The sequence below is a fragment of the Falco biarmicus genome, chromosome 13 (assembly GCF_023638135.1).
Source record: "Falco biarmicus isolate bFalBia1 chromosome 13, bFalBia1.pri, whole genome shotgun sequence".
Lineage (NCBI taxonomy): Eukaryota > Metazoa > Chordata > Aves > Falconiformes > Falconidae > Falco > Falco biarmicus.
Window position 1 is genome coordinate 29423183 of NC_079300.1, and position 11575 is coordinate 29434757.

An 11575-nucleotide genomic window follows, 5' to 3' on the forward strand; every position below is an offset into this window, starting at 1 on the left:
GTAACTGTTTTGTTGTTTCCTATCCGCTAATTTGCTTTAAAATGACACATTTTACTGAATGGATCATGTCATAGGCCAAGAAGACAGCAGACAAAAAGAAGAAATAAGAGTTTTTAAGTTGTTCAACAGCTACAGCTTTGTTTTGAAACACAGACAAAATATTTACATACTGTACCACCCAAACAGAAAAGGCAGAAAACACCTAATGAGGTCACTGTCCCCAAGAGAGCAAAGAGGACTCTTCCCTTTCAAGCTCTAACCCACAAAGACAGGATAAGCCTTGTATCATTCTAGCGATTGATCACCCACAAGGTTTGGGAATCAGTTCGCACTTACACACCAGATACACATACGTGGACAGGTGCAGACAGGCAGGTGCTTCTGCCTGCAATGATCCCGAAACCTCAAGGGCCTGAAGTGGGTGCAGGCACTTCTGCACTAGTTCAGCGGCATTTATCAGCTCTGATGCATTTATCTGCTGCTTGGAGACATGTGCTGGTGCACGGACGTGTCCTACACAGGCAAATGGATTGCTGGATCTGATAAACACAAGGTAGGACTCTTTACCAGAAGAATACTCTTCCTCAGAAAGGCTCTTCAGTCTTAGCTTCTAGTACTAGGCAGGCCAGCAGCTACGCTTTTAAAAAATCTGTCTTTTCAAGTTGTCAGGCAAGGAAGGTAGATTGATGTCTCTAGCCTGCACAGATCAAATTTGGAGTGCATGATTGCTTCATACACAGTTGATTATATCGTACAGCATCTTGGCCATTAGGACACAGCTCCACCCTGATCGCCAGCAAAGCATTTCTACATACTCAATACACCTCAAGACCTTGTGGAACTCCATGTTGACAAAAATTTTCTTCAAAACTGCTTCAGTTAACAAGGTTTACCCCTCTTACTTGGTGGGGCAGTATAGGACGGGTTTTTTCAGCAGCAGCAGCAACTAAAGCAACCTTCATGTCCAGCAGCTCATACCCATTCCTAAATTGCCTTTCCTAATTGTAATGCTAGAATTTTGTGTTTGCTGGTGCTGTGGACTTGTTCAGGGAGCTGGCTGGTTATTTTTCATCCAGATGTGATAAACCTTCCATCCAAAGCACACATGCAGACAGAGCTGTATTAGTATAACCAAGGTAGCAGAAGGAAACAATTTCAGCTTTGCCATCAAGACAAATGTCCATGAAACTATAGCACTAGTATTGTTTTTGCATATAAAAATGCAGCTCTGGTGATCTGGAGCTTCCTAGTCCACTGTAGAAGACAGAGAAATGCTGACAAAAAGTAAACAGGTCCTTCCGCAAGAGCAAAAATTGCTCAGCGTGTCTGGGTTCCCCAGCACTTTTAAGGTAACAGCTTCATGGCTGCTGATGGAAGACTTAACTAAAAGAGAAAAAAAAAAAAAAAAAAAGATGGCAATTTTTTTTTTACCTGACCGTGAGATATGTAAATCAGATATGTACAATAGCCAGGAAAAAAGAAAATCCTTATTTCTGGCTGCAACATGAGCTTGATCATGTAGGTGTCCATATTTGTTGACTTTGAATTCCATCCTCTTCCTTACTTCAACTGGAAGCCTTTGGGCCACAGTCTTCATATGACTCTGAAAGGCAGCTGGGTGCAGTAGCTACTCTAAATGTTTAGAGATGAGGTGATACAAACACTCACCCCTGCTCAGGGAAGAAGGAAAACCCCACCATCACCATTAGTGGGCCCTTCCCAGGCTCCACAGCACATCCCAGTTATTTTTTCAGGCTCTCAGGAAAGATATGCTACAGGTCTTGGACAGCTCAGCAAGAGCTGGAGTCTAGCACTGTGCATTGGCATGACAACTGCAAAGATCTGGCCAGATGTTAAAAGATACTACCAAAGATGCTCAGAGTGGACCCACTTCAGTCAAAGCAATTCAAGTCAATTTTAGTCATATTTAATCAGAAAGCAGGAAATCTTGTCTGAGGCCACTGATTTCAAATTTGGTGAAAGGGTGAGTCTCAGACTTGCAGGAATTAAGACCTATTTATTTGCATCTGAACACAGCACAATGTTGGTTTTTTTCTCAGCTATAAAGAAGGAAAGTGTTGTGTATGTAAGCAATTTTACAGCTGATACAAATCAGAAATCTGAATGTGTTCAGGGTGTTTTCTACTTAGCAGGCTATTTTACTTCATGTTGTTAGTGTATGCCCCCTTGAACATTCATACAAATGCAATTTAAAAAGTAGAAATAAAATGATGTTTTTATGTGCTAAATTAAACTAGCAAACATGAAGTTGAAAAGGTTTTTAGAATGCAGAAAAGCACCCAAGACAAAAAAAAACCAAACCACTCAACCCACACAACAAGACAGAACATTTCTTATTCAGCTGCTGAACTGAGTCAACTGTTGAAATGAATAAGCAACTTGAGACCAATAGATTTTTCTGGTGAAGAAGTCAAAAATTCAGAGAAGTTGCAATCTCAGAGAAGTCTTCCTTGTTGAGCTAGTTCAGTTTGTGATTTGATTATGAGGACCAGAAAGGTAAGCAAAAAAATAATAAATCTACTACATATTGGGCAAGATGAATTACTTTTCACAAAAAGCCTGACAAACAACTTCAACATAAGCAATGCTGGTTGCTTATATTTTGCAAGACACTCACATATCACTCTGCTGTGCTTTACATCACCTCAGAATTTCAACAGATGCGCACAGCTCTAATATTTTTGTTTTACAGCAAAGGGCTTAAATTGGACTTGATGATCTTAAGTGTCTAAATGATTCTATGAAATAGTTACTTACCTACATGAATAAACTTTAAGTGAAAACTTGCCCTAAAACTTCCCTACAACATTCCAGAAATTTCACCCAAGGAAGACACACATGAACTGGCAATGAGTGCAGTATCCCACAGCTCAAACACCAGCAATACTCTAGCCAGCTTAAATCTGAAGTCTCTCAGCAGCAGGACAGAGGTTAATCAGTGAAACCAGAATTAGGGAAAGTTTTTTCAAAAAACAAAGTAGCAATACATGAAACTACAGTTCTGGGGAAGAGAGGTGTCTCATTCAAGTGACTAGTTTCAGCTGAAGTGTGTAGTAGTTACTTGAGTAGTTGCAAGCAAAGGGGTTAGTGGTTGTAAAGGAGGGAGTCAGTGTTGTTTAGCATCATTCTGTGTGGCAAAGACAGCGAGAAACAACATGTACACAATCAGATCACACATTTAAGAACAGCTGCATTGGAGAGAAGCAAGCAGTGTGAGAAACCCTCCGAGGTAGTGAGCTTTCCACTACCACCAAGACACTGGAACCAGCTAAGTATATCTCCCTTCTACAGCTCTCTGTGAGGAAGACAGGCAGCTGCTGTACTGTCTTGTATGCTTCCTGCCAAATGTCTGTTGCTTAAGAGAAAGCGGTGCCCCTCTAGCAGAAGTTGCAATGTAGATGTACAGCATGAGTCATTTAACAGACATTGCTTCTTGATTTAAAAGAAGTAGATGATGCTCTTCATGAGTTACCAGAGCAAAACAAGCTTCATACAGACCTGCACAGGTTCTATGCCCTGCTTCTCTTGCATACTCACAAAGCATATTTTCCCTTAAGGTCTGATTTCCCATTTCCTGGTAACCACAGGCCAGTTTCTCTGGATAGAAGCCAAAGCAGCACAAGAAAAAGGCCTTGCTGGCACTAACTAACATATAGCTTTTTGTTAGGAGAAATACAATCTTTATAATTTAAGAACATAGAACCATTTGGGTTGGAAAAGGCCTTTGAGATCACCAAGTCCAACTGTTAACCCAGCACTGCCAAATCCATGTCCCTAAGCACTGCATCTACATGTTTTTTTTAAACACCTCCAGGGATGGTGATTCCACCACATCCCTGGGCAGCTTGTTCCAATGCTTAACCACCCTTTCAGTGAAGAAACTTTTCCTAATATCCAATTTAAACCTTCCCTGGTGCAACTTGAAGCCATTCCCTCTTGTTCTGTTGCTTGTCACCTGGGAGAAGAGACCAACCCCACCTGCCTACATCCTCCTTTCAGGTAGTTGTACAGAGCAATAAAGTTCCCCCCCTGAGCCTCCTCTCCTCCAGACTAAACAGCCCCAATTCTCTTAACTGCTCCACATAAGACTTGTGCTCCAGACCCTTCCCCAGCTCTGTTGCCCATCTCTGAACATGCTCCAGCACTTCTATATCCCTCTTGGAATAAGGGATCCAAAACTGAACACAGTATTCGAGGTGCGGCCTCACCAGTGCCGAGTACAGCTGGACGATCACCTCCCTAGTCCTGCTGGCCACACTGTTTCGGAAACAAGCCAGGGTGCTATTGGCCTTCCTGCCCACCTGGGGATACTGCTGGCTCACGTTCAACTGGCTGTCAACCAGCACCCCCAGGTCCTTTTCTGCCGAGCAGCTTTCCAGCCACTCCTCTCCAGGCCAGTAGCTCTGTGTGGGTTGTTGTGACCCAAGTGCAGGACCCAGCACTGAGTTGAACTTCATAGAATTGGTCTCAGCCCATCGGCCCAGCCTGTCCAGATCCCTCTGCAGAGCCTTCCTGCCCTCAAGCGCATCAACACTCCCCCCCACAACTTGGTGGTGTCTGCAAACTTACTGAGGGTGTCATCCAGATCACTGATAAAGATATTAAACAGAACCGGCCCCAATTCTGGGGAACACCACCTGTGACTGGCCACCAGGTGGATGTAATGACCACTGATCACCACTCTTTGGGCTTGGCTGTCCAGCCAGCTTTTTAACTGGTATAGAGTACACACATCCAAGTCACAAGCAGCCAGTTCCCCCAGGAGAATGCTGTGGGAGGTGGCGTCAAAGTCTTTACTAAGGTCCAAACAGACAACATCCACAGCCTTTCCCTCTCCCACAAGGCAGGTCATCTGGTTGTAGAAGGAGATCAGGTTCATCAAGCAGGACCTGCCTTTCATAAAACCATGCTGGCTGTGCCTGATCTTCCAGTTGTCCTGCCCATGCCGTGGGATGGCACTCAGGATGATCTGCTCCATAACCTTCCCCAGCACTGAGGTCAGGCTGACAGGCCTGTAGTTCCCTAGATCCTCCTTCCTGCCCTTCTTGTAGATGGGCATCACACTGGTTAACCTCCAGTCTCCTGAGACCTCCTCAATTAGCCAGGACTGTTGATAAATGATGGGGAGTGGCTGGGCAAGCTCCTCTACGAGCTCCCTCGGTTCCCTTGGGTGGATCCCATCTGGCCCCATAGACCTGTGCATGTCTAAGTGGAGCAGAAGGTCACTAACCATTTCCTCCTGGACTGTGGGGACTTCATTCTTCTCCTCATCCCCGTCTTCCAGCTTAGGGGGCTGAGTACCCAGAGGGTAACAGTTCTTACTATTAAAGACTGAGGCAAAGAAAGCATTAAGTACCTCAACCTTTCCCTCATCTTTCTTGGCAATGTTCCCCTCCCCATCCCCCCCCAATAAAGAATGTAGATTATCCTTGGGTCACATTCTGTGGGCTGCTTTTGTACATGTAGGGGTTTGGCTGCCTTCACTCCTGGCCCTGCCCATGCTGAGCCAGAGCTGCCGCTCAGCTGGGCCTCAACATGTCCCACTCAGGGTGGAGGGGCTGGGGCATCCTCTCTTTCTCCCCTCCTCTGCCCTCACTTCTCGGTTTTGCCATCTCACAGAAAGCCCCCCGTGGTCTCTCGGCACAATCCTCCACTCTGGAGAATGCCTGTGAATTTCTGAAGGAGAACTTCAGTTCTAGAAGCAGCCATGAGATCAGGCCACTGCCATGTGAGACTGATGAAGTGATTTACATAAATTATCACTGAACATTGCAGAAACTCATGTGATAGAGCTGTTAATGGTAGCTGTGGTCCCAACAGCAGAGGCCAAGGAAGTGTTCATTAATAAACAGAAGTTTGATTGCTAGCACTAAGCTCTTTGTCAGAAAGAGGCATAAAACCACAGGTAGCTTTGTACCTTCTTGTTTCACAAGAGGACAGAAAGAGCTTTTCAGAATCTTAATTCAAGAAACTGCGCACTCAAATCAGGTAACTGCATCTTCCCATTTAAAGATGTTCCTGGACAAATATAAGCAAAGAGGAGCTTTTACTTAACAAAACACAGATTGCTAGTTTTCCCTTCCACAAGGCATCTGTGATGCACAGCATAGGAGTTCTTTTCTCTGAAGCACATGCATTCAAGTAACTGGTTTTATTTAGTGTTATATCTTAGTTCAATGGCATGAAAAATGTACTCATAAGAAAAAAAAAATCCATCAGCAAGGAGAATAACAGCTATCAAGTCACCTGTGGAGAGAAAGAAGGGGTTTTTCTCTCCCTAAGACCTTGCACACTGAACTCGGACTCAGGGATCAGCACTACGATGGGTTTGTTTACTCCACTGTTTCACAACACACAAATGAAACCATGAGTTTCCTTTCCAAGGAGTGTCCAAATAGCTCCCACACACTGGAGCTGTCCTCACAAAGCAGGTCAGCTCAGACAATAAAAACTTCAGAAAGACACAGTGGCAGTTTCACGGAGGGAGTCAAAAGCATCTCAGAAGAATTAGTTAGAATTTTTAATTGCAGAGACCTTTGTAAGCACAAGTGTGACCACACTGTGTTTTTATCAGAATTGTAGCTGAGTACTCCTGTTCCTAGTCTGGATATGGGTGAGAAAGTAGGTGTCTGGCAAACCTGCACACACAATAGGCAGGCAATTGAAACAAGCTTCTCTTCTCCAGCAGTTCTGGATAGCACCATCTTTTTCTCATTTTCCTGGATGGATAACTCCAAGTGGATTCAACAATATTTAGCAGCTCCAGTTCAAAAGCAGGTAGGTGACTGAAACACAAAGTCATGCTATCAGTTCCATCAGAGCATATTGTTCTCTGTTTCGAGGAGCATTGACACTAATTTCCATAGGGACTCCGTGGTTCCAGACAGGAGTAGCTCTTAAAGTGCTCAGTGAGTGCCCGGCCCATCCCTCAGATAAACTGTGTGCCAGCACCTATCCTTTATTGCTCAGTGAAACAGGGGTCTACTCACTGACCTGCATACAACTTCCAGGGTAGTCAGAAGAGACTAGCAAGAAAGCAAAAATTTCTTCAGGAATTACATTGGCCACATCCATTCCTGCCTCAGTACAGCACAGAGGCCTGCAAAAGCCCAGGATTCAGCTTCATCATCTTAAACTTACTTCTGTCACTAGACATGAACATGGCTTGGAAGAACAACTACTTCAAGCTCTTTGCTTGGCAGAACCCTAGTTTAATTTAGGCATTAGTTAATGTGGGAAGCAAAGGGATGCTGAGCCAACAGGAGAATCAGCTGCACTCTGAGCTTTACCAGCTGTAAACGTCACTCTTGCTTATTCTACTTTGCCAGCAGAACTGGGAGATAAAGGCTCTGTTTTTTGCTGAACACTCAAGACAGCCTTAAGAACCACAATATCAGCAGAAAGCCCCATGCAGTCAATATTGCAAGATTTGTAGAGATAAAGTGTAAAAGCAGGAATGAGACTACTATAGCTTTAACAGTCTGCTGCAGACTCCATACAAGCAGGGATCTCACAAAGAGTTATCATCAAAGCAAGTGGATTTCTACAGTACCAGCTCAGTCAGATCTATCTTGTAAGGATATGAATTCCTCTTCAAATCCGCCCTTGCATTCCTACAAGGAGCAAGGTTTAAGTACACTACTGCCAAAACAAAACAATCGCTCTATGCTTACCAGTAGCTGTGATGCACCTAGGTAGAGCAGAACTAATTAGCCCTATGCCTCATACCAAAGGGAGGAGCAATTTAGATTTAGAGTGCTCTCTGCTACCCCTTTGCTTTGCTAAATTCAGATAAGATACTCACTGTTGCATTTCAAAACCTTCACCAAAAATAAAGGTGAGTGGGGAGAACACCCCCATTTAAAATTGTCAACTTAGCTTGCAAGCTCAGGCAGAGACTGTTTTGGCAGGAGCTTGAGTAGCATCTGGTATATGGAAGCTCAGTGGCCAAGTTCAGGCACAAACTGTAGACCATAGTGACGAGGAAAACTGCTAGTGAAGTCCAGCTCTTGCTTCTCTCTATAAAAGCGCATTCTTCTCTAGGACTTGAAAGCTCTGCTTTGCACTGGGCAAAAGCATATACCTTGGGAAGGTGACAAAAACTTTCCTTCCGTTCTTGTAGTTACTGCTGAACTGCATAGTGCAGCAATAGTGTGCTTCTGTATCACTGATCTCCAGAAGTACAATACAGAAAACCACTTCAGCCTCTTGGCATACTAGTGGAGCTAGAAATAGCTCCTCTCCAAACAAGCGCTGCAGCACTGAGAGAGTTGTTCTGTTGGACTTTTTACAGCAAAGTTTTAACCCATCTATCCTGCTAAGTAACTCTACCTTCAGGGAAGCATGTAACACTTAATACACCCTCTAAGGCTAACCGCTGGGCTCCAAAGCTCAGCTTACGCCAGAGCTCTCCAGGCTCAAGGTCCCTGAGCCACTGCTGCAAATAACATCCTATAATAACTCCATGGACCAGTACAGAGGAAGCTGCAGTGCCAGACCTGATGTCATCCAGCCACCATACAATCCTGTTGCAGCTGCTTCCATCTCTATGCACAGTCATTGACACCCTCTGTGACACACACTACTCCCCTGTTTTTACCCTCACTGTGCCTGAATTGCTGGTATCTTTCCCAGGGTAGACATGAGGAATTGAACCAGACTTAGCCTTGGCCACACAGCAGGAAACTTCAGAGTTCCAGGGTCAAGATCTAGCCACCAGCCACCACCTCCCCTGCTCCCCAGCCAGCTTCTCCCTTCTCCTTTGCAAGCAAGAGATGTGTGCTTTAACGCTGAGCAAACAGTACTGAGTTACTGGCTTTGAGCACGACTTCACGCACTGGCAGGAAGGGCCGCGGGAGGCAGATGGTGTAACCCATGCAGGAAAGGAACGAGCAGCGACAGAGTAATAGGGATTTGGCAGGCGTAGGTGCTGCTGGGTGCTGCAAGGAGCCTGAAGCTGCGATGCGCTGTTGCCTCCTGGTGGCACCAACAAAGAGCAAAGCAGGCTGGCTTCTAAAACAGCTTACCAGCCCCCAGAGCCACGGGACATCACGGTCAGTCTGGCGAGGGTGCTAGAAGGACTCTCCTGACCCACTGCATGCATGAGAGGAGAACAGGATGGAAAGGCCTGAGCTGCTGCAGGCTGAGCCAGCCCCAGGACTCGGACAACAGCACCAGGCTTGTGTTCTCATCTGAAACACGGACTAGCTGCCGCACACCCCAGGGACTGGAGAACATCTCACTGCAGGGTGTACCATACCGTTCTGTGCAGCAATCTGAGGGATGCCTACATGGCCTCTCTGACAGCAATGTCGCAACCAGTTCTTCAAGAGGTACAGAATAACGTAAATCTGGGTGTTTTGAATAATTCATACAGAAAAACCTATCAGTGCTTGAACCATCCACAGACACTTTTTTGGCAGTTTCACAATGCAGAGCAGGTAAGATATAGAGCAATAGTTTGAGGTCCTTTCCTCATAGTTTGTTTTGGCCATAGTTACAGCTCGACAAGCCTGCAGAGGCACTAGATACTGTCCACTCACCAGCATTCTTTGCTTTATCAGTAGACTAGGCTCCAGGCTGACTCTCCTTTAAAGATACTTTATCACACTTTTTAACATCCCCCCCATTTCTGTCTGACCCAAGTAAGTATGCAACAGGTGGGGATACGGTAATACAACTGCAGCACTCTTACCTTCAAGTGGGGAAGCAATTTTGAGATGTCTCACTGAAAAGTTTGATGTTCTCAAAAGCATCTGGTGAAGGGCAGCAAACAGCAGGAGAGCAGGCTACAAGACCGCTTGTGATTCACTCAACACTTCCTAGGAAAAAATAACAGCTGTATTACTTTAGTGGGCATTTAACGCCACACCAGCCAAGTTTCTTGTAACAACTATTCATGCTTTTCTCTGGACTTCACAGAAACAGAGCCAGGTGTATCAGCTTATTGGGCAGAAGTTGTAAATGCCTGCGTCAGGATTTCTCTATTACGAGAGAATTGGGTTAGCTCAAGCAGCGTTCATGCCACACTGTCAGCAGAGTACGATGGTTTTTTGAAATAATTACTTTTTTAATAGAGAGAGCATTAAGCAATCTTGACCCCCTCATCTCTGAGAAAGGCTGCAGTTCCATGAGCAGGAGCAGAGCTGGCTTTGCAGTTGGGAAAAACTTGACTTGGGAATGGGGACTGCAGAACAGCTTATTTCTAAGCAGCTTTCAGGATTAAGGTGGGGTTTGGGGGCAGAGGCAGTTGTTGAGCAGAAGGCTTGTTTAAATACTTTTTTTTTTTGTCACCAGCTTTTAGCCTAATTTCTTTATTCTGAATGTTTATCACTCTGCTTTAACAAAAAGAACTAGAAAGGGAGAAGAAAAAAAGGAACTAAACCAGCTTATCCCCTTGAAAATAATACAATAGAGAACAAATAACTTTTTGAACGTTAAAAGAAACCCCAACAACATACACAGACGTCTTTGGGTTTTAGCCTTATTTCCCCACAGCGTACAAGCTTGGGCAGCCACACAGCACAGATAGGAAATGCACATGCATACATGCATATGTATTTGACTCTCCTGTGCAGTTTTTGACCAATTTTAATCAGCTTAGGAAAAGGAGTAGGACCTTAGGGTGAGGTTAGCAAGACACGTTTATGCCATATGTTCAGACTGGGTGTGTTAATTAGCATGAACATTTTTGGTGAGACTTTTGCCCTCTTGCCTGATGCCAATGAATGAAACTACATGGGAAAATTATTGAGTCTCCATGACAGGAGGGGCAGACAGCCGAGCTGTGGGGATAAAGTGATTCCTAAGTAACGTACACAGGGAGTCACAACTTAAACCGCTATGGGGCGATTCGTGTGTGTGCAAACAGGCAATGGTTGATCCCTTGGTCCTTGCTGCAGCAGAACTCTATCTCCTTCCTTTCCTACTTCACAAGGAAGCGTTGATTCCTCTGTCTGTTCCTAGATCTCCCAAGTCAAGGAGTTGTACTGGAATAGGGATATTTATGAGACAAAGCAATTGTATTTTGTGGGGCTGCAGTATAAACTCAAAACTCAAGCAATCCAGGTACCTGGCAGGCAAGACCTTTGTTGAAAACCTTCCAGCCCAGATACAGCTCATTTAAATACAAAGATACTATCTCATTACAGGCATGATATTGATACTGGTCCTCTATCTAATTGATGTTTTCCCTCAAGTACCTCTAAGTGCTGGATGGTTTGACCAGAGGCCGGCAGACAGAGGGCTGCTGGCTGCGGCCCAGACCCGTTTGTCCACACAGTGACTTGTCAAGAGCTTGCTCCCCTCGCGACAGCTCTTGACAAAACCAGCACAAATTCATGGTCAGAAGAAATACCTGTTGAGGAACGCTCTGGGCGCTGGTTAAGAAGCTGCGCCCGTTTTGTTAACTGTGGGGAAGAAAGCTGAAGTCTGGTTTTAAACCTGACTGGCAACAGAGGTCGCGAGACTTATTTTTTCCTTTGAAAACGTGATTCAGCCGCTGACAACCCCAGAGAGGCTGCGGGGTTGCCCGGGGCGAAGGGCCACGGAACAG